The following is a 9,951-nucleotide window of genomic DNA, read 5'->3' as shown; positions in this document are numbered from 1 at the left end:
GAGAAAATCAAAGGCCTTGCTCATGTAATTGTAACTCCTCTGTACGGTATTTTCACAATTAAAAAAAAAGAAAAGCCCTATGGAGGAGAGTGGATTCAAGTCTAACAGATAGACTGACAGGGAAGGATCATTTCCTAGAGCATTTCTCTTAACTGGATCTCAATTTTCCCACGTGTCCCACTCTGGGTGACTTGCCAGGCCTACCACCACTTTCTAGAGGCCTTGGGTGAGTGAGAGTATTTAGTATCTGTTCTAGTATGACATTTGTCTTCATACCTCTGTCCTTGTCTACCTTGGTCTGCAAGTATTTACAGTCTGCTTTTTGCAACATTTAACTATTACTTTAAATTAAGTGGTATATAAGGCTTTCCACTACTAGCATCACAGATGAACCAAATCCAGCCCATTACTTGTTCTGTAAATAAAATTATATTGGCCCACATCCAAGACCATTTGTTTATGTACTGTCTATGAATATTACAACAATAGAATATCAAAAAGATAGTCTCAGCCAAAAAAAAAAAAGTTTAAAATACCTTCAATCTGGTCCTTTGTAGAGAATGCTAACTACTGGGCTAAAGAAAACAAGTGTGAGGATGAATTATCCATCATGAGCTTAGGTGCTAATTCCTTATCACAAAGATATCCCAAAAGAATGCTTCTATTAAAGTCACCATCCTTCAATTCACTGATGATAATGCTCTGTGCAAAGATAGATGTTATCCACATCTTACCAGTGTACTTTTCGTGTAGATCCATATGATCTGCTAGGAGAAGGGAAAATAATTGGGATAAGTGTAGTCAGTGCTACAATAAATCCTTTGGTGAAATTTGAAGAATGTGATCCTATCTTTAGTGTCTTTCCATCAACCACTTTTTCCTGCCTTAATCCCTGTCCCTCTTTTGTCTTGGGTGTGTTCTAGATTGTACTCAGGTTCTGTCTTATCTTGATTAGCACTAAATCCCTAAAGGACTGTCAGCTGATAGTAACCTTGATGTTATTCTTTGCACAATGTATTTTAAAGATGAATTTCTGAAGCTAAGGAACTATAATAAAAATCAGAGCTGAAAATGAAAGAGCAAAGTATATGGTTTACTATCATGGTAAGGTTTTGGCTCCATGGGAGTCAACTTATTTGCCATTAACCAGCAGCTACCGCCAGTGACAAACATCGTCTCCAAGATGATGTAACAGCAATATTACATTTCTCTATCATGTCGTGAAATGCAAAAGATTGGGAAGTATTCACTCTGGATATACATCATTGTATGTTTCACCACTTGGGAAATTGGTTAATTGGAAAGTTAGAAAACTATAGAGAAAAGTAGGTAAAGGAATATTTGTGGCTTGAATAGTCCTTCCAATGTGCATGTTGAAATTTAATTGCCACTGTGATGTTTTTGAAACATGGGGCCTCTAAGAGATGATTGGGTCCTGGGGCCTCCTGTGAATGAATGGAGACTATTATGGAGGAGCTTAGTTAGCTCAGGAATGGCTTGGTATAAAAACGAGCTCCCTTATTGGGTGCTGGTGGCTTATGCCCTGTAATCCTAGGTACTCAGGAGGTTGGGATCTGGAGATTGTAATTTGAAGCCAACCTGAGGAAGAAAACTAAAAGTGGAGCTGTGGCTCAAGTGGTAGAGTGCCAGCCTGGAGCAAAAATGCTCATAAACAACACACCAGCCCCAAGTTCAAGCCCCCAAGAAGGGATCTGTACCAAAACAAAAAACAGAAACAAGAAACAAAAACAAAAGCTGAGCTCCCTCTCATTGTGAAATGCTCTCCATCATTCTATCACATAAGAAAGGACTTCACAGTGGTACTCCTCTTCGAGATTTTTTTTTGCTGGTTAATTGGAGATAAGTGTCTCACAGACTTTCCTGCCTGAACTGACTGGTACTCAGATCTCAGCCTCACAAATAGGTAGGATTATAGGAGTGAGCCACCAGGACCCAACCTGACTTTGGTTCTTGATGCTCATCATTTCCTATTAACTGCTTTGGAGAGGTAATCCCTGTGCTAAGTTTTCCCTAGCAGAGAATTCTATCGACCTTATGTTTACGTGGAAAACTCTGGGCTTAGAGCATGGAGACTTAGCAGGACAAAGATGATCTACTGAACTGTGCAAATTTCCAGGCTGGATCCACTAGTAGAATAGAAGCCAGCCACTTCTTGCAGTGCATTGTCCATCATGGGGGCAGAGAAAAGAATGACTCTTTATAGTTCAGTGAATTTTTAGGTGCTTTCTGTCAGGCTAGTCTTGCTTCTAAAGGAAATAATTTTTAAAAATAAATAAATCCATTGCTAAATCTAAATGTAAGTGAGATTGCCTAATAGGTTGGAGAAAATAATAACATTTGCAAGTCTGCAGACTAGGAGATAGAATACATGAATGGCTTTGGTCCGCTGCCATCTTTAAAAATGAATGTTTTTGGAACCAGATGCCAGAAATAGATACCATGTTGGGGAAAACCCAATCCCATTCTGTTCCATTTATGCATTAAAATGCTTTGAACTTTTCTAGATAGCACTAGGAATATGAAAAGCCAACGACTCTGATTCTGAGAGCATCTGGTGACATCCTTCTTTTAGACTTTCCCCATGAGAATGAAGGCAGAATCTACTAAAGCCAAAGAGTGAGTGTTGCCTGAGGTTGCAGGAATGCTTGTGGAGAGCAGACCAGACAAGAGCTGCATCCCTACTGTGGACATTGTCAGGGCTAGTCCTTGCACCTGTGCAACAAGACCTGAACAAACTGATTGCTAAGGAGGAAAGGGGAAGAGAAGTAGAGAAGAAAGGTCTCTGGGATCCACAATCTAGAAGTACAAGGTCACCCAAGACTCCAGAAGTCTTTAGCCCACTTATTTATTGGGCAGTTGTTTCTTTGAGGATTTGTTGTTGGGGGATTTAATTTTTTGAGTTCCAAGTATATTTTAGATATGAGACCCTTGTCTGTTGTATGGCTAGTGAAGATCTTCTCCCAATCTGTGGGCTTTCTATTGATCTTGCTAGCTATGTCCTTTGCCATGCAGAAGCTCTGCAACTTCATGCAATCCCATTTGTCCAACCTTTCTTTGATTTGTTGTGTTTCCGGGTCTCTATTCAGAAAATTTCGGCTGGAGCCAAGGAGACCTAGGGTTTCTCCTATTCCATCCTCCTGCTTTCACTATATTTGATGTCGGTATAACTTGTGGAGGAGATGGGGATAAACAAGTCGTTTAAGAATACAGGTGGAGTGCTCACTTCGGCAGCACATATACTAAAATTGGAATGATACAGAGAAGATTAGCATGGTCCCTGCGCAAGGATGACACGCAAATTCGTGAAGCGTTCCATATTTTTTATAAGGTTATCTCTTTGTTGCTTTGTATGTCCCTCCCCCACAGTATAACCCCTGCTTTCACTATATTTGATGTCAGTATAACTTGTGGAGGAGATGGGGAAAAACTAGTTGTTGAAGGATACAGGTGGACCTGTTGCAACAATGAGAAGTACAAGTTGTCATGTCCAAAACGAGCTTTACAACGTCGGTGTGGGGGGGGGGAAGGGGGGGGGGAGGGGGGGGAAGGAGAAGGATTGGGATTGGGGGGGAGTGGGGAGGCTGGGAAGAGATGTGAAGGGTAAACCAAAGGAGGAGGCTGCAATGCTTGGTAAGAAATGTACGCATTATCCTGCCCATGTAATTGTAACCCCTCTGTACAGTATGTTCACAAATAAAATTAAATTAAATTTAAAAAAAAAAGAAAAAAAAAAAAGAATACAGGTGGACCTGTTGCAACAATGAGAAGTACAAGGTCATGTCAAAAACGAGCTTTACAACATTAGGGGTGGGGGAGGATTGGGTGGTGGGGAGGTAGGGGGGAGGTAGGGAAAGGATGTGAAGGGTAAACAAAGGAGGAGGCTGCAATGCTTGATAAGAAATGTATGCATTATCCTGCCCATGTAATTGTAACCCCTCTGTACAGTATGCTCACAAAAAAAAATAAAATTAAATAAAAAAAAAAGACTTCAGAAGATCCCCTAGGTACCCCTTTGGCAAGGTGTTAAAGATACTTGATAGTCCCTTTTTCATATGTGTTTGTGTGTCACTGCTGGGCTTGAACTCCAGACCAAGGCACTGTCTCTTACCTTTTTCATTCAAGGCTGATACTCTACTACTTGAGACATAAATCCTCATATGGTTTTTGGTGGTTAAATGGAGATAAGAGTCTCATAGGACTTTCCTGTTCAGGCTGGCTTTGAACCTTAGTCCTCAGCTCTCATCCCCCTAAGTAGCTAGGATTACAGATTTATTTTAGGATTACAGATTAAGCCACTGGTGCCTGGTTAATAGCCTGATCTAAACCTCTCTGGCCACTCAACATATGACATGTTTTGCCGTCTGATTCACCACTTCTCCAATTTCCTCTTGGATTTTTCTCTGTGTGTATCTGTCTCTGTCTCTGTCTGTGTCTCTCTATCTCTCTGTCTGTCTGTCTGTCTGTCTGTCTGTCTCTCTCTCTCTCTCTCTCTCTCTCTCTCTCTCCCTCTCTCTTTCCAGCAGAGTGTCCTTCATCAAGTCTTGGGATCTTACAATATTTCCCTAACAGGGTCCTCCTACCTTGCCATGGCCAGAAAAGCAAGTTGGACCACTCATTCAACAAGGTCCCATAGTGTTTGTTACATAATTATTTTTTTAACTTTGTTTTTTACATTTTTGAATTGTCAAGGCAATGTACAGAGGGGTTACAGTTACATAAGTAAGGTAATAAGTACATTTTTTGTCAAACTTGTTACCCCTTCTCTCATTTTTCTCCTATTTTCCCCACCCCTCACCCCCAAGTTGTACGGATCATTTCCAACATATTGTCTTGTGTATCTCGCTGCCGCATTGGTTCCCCCCTTGTTCTTTGTCTCACCATTGTGTTGTTCCCCTTCCCTAATTCAAATAAACGTATATATAATACCAGGATACCAAAATCAAATACAGTGACAACACAGGATATACCATAGGGGGAAGAACATACAAAAGAAACAAAAAAACCACACAATACATTAAAAACAACAAAGAAAAATTTCTAGTATCCATGCCTTAGACTTCATTTTGTTTAGCGTCATCTTATATGGTCATATGTACATAGCTATTCAGCCGTTCTGCTCATCTGCTAAGATTATCCTCAGTGTATACCAATTATTGCAAGTAAGAAAAACCACAGGGCCTATGTTTCCTTGGATCTGGTTTATTTCACTTAATATGATCTTTTCCAAGTCTTTCCATTTCCTTACAAATGGGCAGTGCCATTCTTTCTGATGGAGGCATAGAATTCCATTGTGTATATATACCACATTTTCTTGATCTATTCATCTACTGAGGGACATTTGGGTTGCTTCCATATCTTTTTTTTTTTTTTTTTTTTATTTGAAAACATACTGTACAGAGGGGTTACAATTACATGGGCAGGAAAATGCATACATTTCTTACCAAGCATTGTTGCTTCCATATCTTAGCTATGGTGAATAATGCCATGATAAACATAGTTGTGCTGGTAGCTTTAGTATAGCCTTGTTTGTGATCTTTTGGGTAAATGCCCAAAAGTGGGATTGCTGGGTCATAGGGGAGCTCTATGTGAAGACTTTTGAGGAACCTCCATACTGCTTTCCAAAGTGGTTGAACAAGTTTACACTCCCACCAACAATGTAGTAGGGTTTCCTTTTGTCCACATCCCCCCCAGCATCTGTTGTTATTAGCTTTCTTGATTATAGCAATTTTAACTGGGGTGAGGTGGAATCTCAATGTTGTTTTGATTTGCATTTCTTTTATGGCTAGAGAAGTTGAGCATTTCTTCATGTGTCTATTGGCCATTCTTACTTCCTCTTCAGAGAAGTTTCTCTTTAACTCTTTAGCCCACTTATTTACCAGGCAGTTGTTTCTATGAGGATTTGTTTTGGGGGGGAGTTAATTTCTTGAGTTCTATTTTAGATATGATGCCGTTGTCTTTTGTATGGCTTCTCCCAATCTGTGGGCTTTCTATTGATCTTGCTAGCTATGTCCTTTGCTATGCAGAAGCTCTGCAGTTTCATGCGATCCCATTTGTCCAACCTTTTTTTGAATTGTTGTGTTTATGTGTCTTTCTTAAGAAAATTTTGGCCTGTGCCAAGGAACCCTAGAGTTTCTCCTATTCCTTTCTGTAATGTTTTCAGGGAGTCTGCTTTTACTTTGAGGTCTCTGATCCATTTTGAGTTGATTCTGGTGCAGGGTGATATATATGGATCTAACTTTAGTTTTCTGCAGGTGTTAAACCAATTTTGCCAGCACCATTTACTGAAGAGGCCATCTTTCTTCCATCCTATTTTTTTGGCTCCCTTATCAAAGATTAGGTGGCTATCAGTCTGTGGGTTCATTTCTGGGTCTTAAGTTCTATTCCATTGGTCCTCAGGTCTGTTCTTGTGCCAGTACCAAGCTGCTTTGATTACTGTGGCTTTGTCATAGAGTTTGAAATTAGGTCTTGATTTTCCTCCAGCACTGCTCTTTCTGCTAAGGATTGTTTTTGCTACTTGGGGTCTTTTATTGTTCCTTATGAATTTTTGGATTGCTTCTTTTATTTCATTGAGGAATGAGGTTGGGATATTGCTAGGTATTGCCTTGAATTTGTAGATAGTCTTTGGCAGTATTGACATTTTCACAATGTTAATCCTCCTAATCCAGGATCATGGGAGGTTTTCTTTGATTTGTTTTTTTTATAGCCTAGACACAATGTGGTATCCCCAAAGAGACACCATATCATTTTTGTCTATTTCATAGCCTTTCGTCTTGGCACTAGAGCACGCCACATATGGAGAGGTTAGCTCAAGTGTAGAGTGCTTGCCCAGTAGTGCAAGGCCCTAGGGTCAGTCCCCAGAACCACAAACAACGTACAAGGCAGACAATAGTACTAGCCAAATTTGAACATACCATCATTTCATTTCTAAATACACTTTAATCTTTTAAAATATTTTAAATGGGATGATAGAGTTAATATAACTATATCTATATCATTTGGGAGATCCATTTGGAAAAACATGAAATGCATTAATGACCCAATGTCCATCTTAAGTTCTGCATCTTCTGTTAGATGTTTGCTGGCAATTCTGGTCTCTAAGCTGTCTCCTTTGCTCACTGAACAATTGATACCAAATGGAAACATGAAAATATGATACCTATTATTGCTTGCTTTTTGTTTCATATCTATAAACCTTCTCTCCCAAAGTAGATTGCAGTACAATTCAATGCAAACAAATTCAACTCAATTAAAATCAGCAAATGATTATTGAGAGGCTGATATGTGAGAAGATCTATTCTACTGGCTCTTGTTTTAACTTACCTTACATCCCGTGGTAAATATTTACTTATACATATGATCACTGTGCTGAAAGTGATTCTAGGCTTAATGTTTCCAAGCGAATCACCAGTACAGCACAACATCAAGAGCAAATTGACCAGGCTACAGAGAATGATCCTGAGTAGAGCTACTGATGGTCTCAAGTTCAAGGTAAAATCATGTGTGGCAAGTTTTGCATGAGACCTGGGTAACCTGCAGCTTCAGGAGGTCTCATCCATGGAATGAATCATTGCCCAGAGGGATTTCCAGCTGGAATTCTTTTGCTCCATTTGTTACATGATCCCTGCCAGGCATTAGTGACATAAGGGATGATAACCTGGCCTGAAAAAATGATCTTACACCAATCCCAAAGAACATGTAGAAAATACTGAGCAGGAGACCAAGCGACTTAGAAACTTCAGACTATTTGCTGTCCTCTCGTAGAGTCTATGAGCCACTGACAAAAGTGCTGACAAGGAAGCTCATTCCTAATATCCAGAGTTCTTACTGCCCAGGCTGCAAGGTTTCTTCTCTATAACACAACATTAACAACCTCATGTGAAGATTAAGTAAGATGCTATATTTAAAAGGTCATCATGGGCTGGGAGTGTGTAACTCAGAGGCCGAACACTTGCCTAGTATACACAAGACTCTGGGTTCCATGCCTGGGACTGGCTGGGGCAGGAAGGGTGTGCAAAGAAAAGGTCAACAAGATGCTAGATTCTGCTCTCAACAAGTAGCTGTTATTAAGAAAGGCAGGAAAAAGTAAATTCTGTCATTCCCACAGCTAATAAGCATCATCTAGATTTGGGGAGATTGGAGGCCAGAGATAAAAGAAACTAGTCATCCAAATTAACAAATAAATGATGAAGACGAAATCACATGCCGAGGATTGAAGACATCAAGGAGCAAAATCCACGCAAGGGATCTTAGGTGCCAGGCATGGAGAGATGAGAGGGGAGAGTATAACTTGAACCTGTTCCAAGAGCTTTCCAAGGCCAGAGATCCTTCGGTGCCTTGAGAAGAGCTATTCACAGTGAGTGGGCAGGTATGAGCTCATCAGAGAAGCTAATAAGTACACTTGGCAAGAACAGGGATGAGAAAGGGGTGTGAAGTCAGACAGTTCATGACAGCGAGGCACCCGGGAGGTGGTCAATAAATAGTTGTTGATAACTCACTTTCATCATTAGTTGTTGATAATTTACTTTCATCATCTGTACAATTGTTCCAAAGAGCGGAGAGTGCCGAGCCTTTATTTGGATTGTGAAACTCTGATTCAAACTAGGCAGAGCAGAGCATCTTCTTTACTTAATTTTAATTGCTAAAAGAAATTCAGGAGCGGGCTGGGAATGTGGCTTAATGGTAGAGGGCTTGCATAACCTGCATAAAGCTATGGGTTCAATTCCTCAGTACTGCATACACAGAAAAAGCTGGAAATGGTGCTGAGGCTCAAGTGGTAGCATGCTAGTCTTCAGAATAAAGAAGCTCAGGGACAGTGCCCAGGCCCTGAGTTCAAGCTCCAGGACTGGCAAAAAGAAAAAGAAAAAAGTTCAGAGTAACATAGAGACAGACAGTGCATGTTTTCTCTTATATGTGGAAGCTAGATCTAAAATACAACCAGACTTACACAGAACACTCTTTGATTATTATTTATATTTATTTGTCAGTTGTGGGGCCTGAACTCTGGGCCTAGGTGCTATCCCTCAGCTCTTCAGCTCAAGGCCAGCCCTCTACCACTTGAGCCACAGCACCACTTCAGGCCTTTTCTGTTTATGTGGTGCTGAAGAATCGAACCCAGGGCCTCATACATGCAAAGCAAGCACTCTACCACTGAGCCACCTTCCCAGCCACCTTACTTAGAACTCTTAAGCATTCACACACAGTCATACTACGGGAGGATACTCTGAAGGAACCTAAAGGCATAACTCCTTTGAACATTTTAAATATTATTTATCGAAATGAATGCCAGGAAATGGACTCAAGGGGATTTATGTTGGTAATAGTGGTGGTAGTGGTGCTGTTGTTGTTTGCTTATGCTTTGGGTGGTTTTTTTGATTTTTAGGGGGGCAGAAAGGAGGTGCAGAAATGAAGGGAGAACAGATGCAGTCACCGTATTCAGTATACAGGTAGAAAATGAACTAAGTAACTTGTGGGCAGGGATTGGAAGGGGAAGCTGCGAGAAAGTGAAAGAAGGGGTAACATTGTTTAAAAAGAAATGTGCTCATTGCCTGACTTATGACATGGTGACCCCTTAATAATACTAATAATAAACTATATTTAAGAAAAATTCTGGAGCAAGCTGGGTTCTAGTGGCTCACACCTGGAATCCTAACTACTCAGGAGGCTAATATTTGAGGATCATGATTTGAAGCTACCAGAGAAGGGAAGTCCATGAGACTCTTATCTCCCATTAATCAGCAAAAAGTAAGAAGTAGAGCTATGGTTCCACATGGTAAAAATGCCACTTTGAATGAAAAAGCTAATGGAAAATGCCTGAGCCGTAAGTTCAAGTCTTAGTATTGGCACAAACACACACACACACTCACTCACACACACACACACACACACACACACACACACACACACACACACACATCTGGAACAAATGGTGTT

General features: G+C 40.5%; 1 non-coding gene across 1 annotated transcript; it reads left to right on the top strand.

The window, feature by feature from the left end:
• Positions 1-3,236: 3,236 nt before the first annotated feature.
• On the top strand, positions 3,237-3,343 carry LOC122103413. The gene has a single exon (XR_006146748.1). It is a non-coding gene; the product is annotated as a U6 spliceosomal RNA (small nuclear RNA).
• Positions 3,344-9,951: the final 6,608 nt, after the last annotated feature.

Source organism: Dipodomys spectabilis, unplaced genomic scaffold (genome assembly GCF_019054845.1).
Source record: "Dipodomys spectabilis isolate Male_0828 unplaced genomic scaffold, ASM1905484v1 ptg000001l, whole genome shotgun sequence".
In the NCBI taxonomy this organism is placed as follows: Eukaryota; Metazoa; Chordata; class Mammalia; order Rodentia; family Heteromyidae; genus Dipodomys; species Dipodomys spectabilis.
This window is presented reverse-complemented; position numbering and strand designations above follow the sequence as displayed.